This window comes from Adiantum capillus-veneris, chromosome 28 (genome assembly GCF_014529385.1).
Source record: "Adiantum capillus-veneris isolate H3 chromosome 28, ASM1452938v2, whole genome shotgun sequence".
In the NCBI taxonomy this organism is placed as follows: Eukaryota; Viridiplantae; Streptophyta; class Polypodiopsida; order Polypodiales; family Pteridaceae; genus Adiantum; species Adiantum capillus-veneris.
The window spans coordinates 47,509,112-47,511,379 of record NC_140958.1 but is presented as its reverse complement, the minus strand read 5'-3'; positions in this window follow the sequence as shown (position 1 = coordinate 47,511,379).

Sequence of the window (2,268 nt, the reverse complement as noted above, 5' to 3'; positions counted from 1 at the left end):
AATGTCCGCAACACTGAAACGGGCAACAAAAACTCACAATGATAATGTTAGTCGATGGCTACTAGAGAAAGTTGTTGTGCTTGGCAATTCTTTAGTCGATATGTTTGCCAAATGGGATGCCCTTTAAGGGCTGCCCACCCAAAAGAAACAAAGGGCCAATGCCCGCCCAATGGAGGAAGATATATTGCTTGGAAATACCTCGGTCGGCATGTATGCTAAATGTGGTGCCCAAGGGCCCATACCTATGGCCGACCACCAAGGGAATGGCCATCCAAGGGGGTATGGTCAGAGGCCACCCGCCCAATTAAAGGGCATGGCCAATGGCCACCCAATAAAACTAGTGGAGTGTGAAGCGAAGAAAAAACATGGTATGGCGGGCGGGCAACAGTAGGGGACGAGCGCAGAGAGGGGAAAGAGGCTCGTAGAGCCCGTGGTAGGCCGTAGACAACGATGCCGAAGAAGCGAGATGTACTCAAAGGCGCACAGCGCTGCATTTTGGTGCTACTCGCGTCACGTTTGAAGCTGCCCAAAATCCTACTGCCATGTCATCGAGATTATTCACGCCCCTAGCAACGACGGCACCATCGTTGCTAGGGGGAAAGGGTTTTTTAGGGCATAACGGGAGGAGAAAACAGAGAGGTTCGGCAGGAAGAGGGAAGAGCTTGAACGAGGAAGAAAGGGGAGAGCTTGGTCGAGGGAGCAAGGGAGCTTGGAGGCAAAGCTCTCTATCCTCTCTCTCGACCTCGGCTAACGGAGGCAAAGATCTCTATCCTTTCTCTTGTCCTCGACTCATCCTCGGCTAACGGAGGTAAAACTCTCTATCCTTTCTCTTGTCCTAGACTCATCCTCGCTAACGGAAGGCGGGGAATACAAGTGAAAGGAGCTTGGCCGAGGAAGCAAGGCGGCGAGTTTGTCAAGGCTTGAGCAATCCAAGGCGAGAAAAAAAGATAACGAAGAGGTCTCAGAGCTAGGAATGGGAAGTAGTCAAATCTCTTCCTCTCTCTTTCGAGTTTGGACAAGGAAAATCTCTTTCTCTCTCCCTCTCGAGCATGAACAGGAAGCAAGCCAAGGCGAGAAGAGGATTACAAGTAAAAGCAGAGCTTGGTTAGTGCAAGGCATGTTTGAGAAGAGTCTTGTCGAGGCAAGCAAGCAAAGAGAATCTTGTCGAGGTTGAATCGAGCAAGCAAGGCGTGAAGTGATTAAATCAAATCAAGGTCGAGAAGATTTTGTCGAGGCTTGAGCAAGCCAAGGCTTGGTCGAAGCGAGTGCGAAGCATATAGAACGGGAAGTTGCAGCACTGTTGGTTATTATTGAAGCATGATGATCGACGCAGCGAACTTACATGAGGTTTGCAGAATCTTGAAAGTAGAAGAGGTAGATAAAGCGACATGAGGGAGTTTCCATCACCGTCATCAGCTAGAAATTGATTTAATATTCTATTAAGTCCGGTGTCGTTAATGGCCCGGTTAATCCTGTAAATGGGAGCTTAAACTCCTAGTTAGCAGATGATCCAAGTGACGGCGCTGTTAATAGCCCGCCTTGGCTAAAGATTAAGTTGTACTCAGATGTATTAATCGATTAATTGATGATTGCGGTGATTGCCAGAGTTATCAGTTGTTCTTGTTCTCTCTCTTTCACACCTCCCATATCCAGAGGCCCGGCGCCTGCCTAGCTCACGTAGCGAACACATATCCCCCGACAACGACTAGACAAAGGTGCATCCAATTTACTATCACGCAATATTTGCACCAGCCATTTTGGCATGCCTCTAGCCTACTCATTTTCAGCCCTTTCCTCATCTAGTACATCATGTACATCTGCATCAATAATAGGCTGATCTGTAGCATTTTTGGAAACCCCCATAGGCTATACATTTTCCTCATTGGAATTTACATTCCAACTTCCACCACTGAAAAGAGGCAACAAAGTGTCATAAATGTCATGTGAGCTTACATTACTATCTTTAGTACATGACAGTAAGGGCTGAACAGAATCTTCCACAAACACTACATCCTATGAAACCAAAATACACTTTGCTTGCGGATGATACAACCTGTAACCTTTTCTTTCTGCACTATAACCAACAAAAATATATTTGACAGCCTTATCATCCAATTTTCTGTGTTGTGTTTGTGGCACCAAAGCATATGCCAAACATCCAAAAGCACGCGTATGCTCAATAGAAGGCTTTCTATCATGCCATGCTTCATATGGATTAATGGATTGCAAATCTTTTGTAGGAAATCTGTTAAGTACATAAGTGGCACA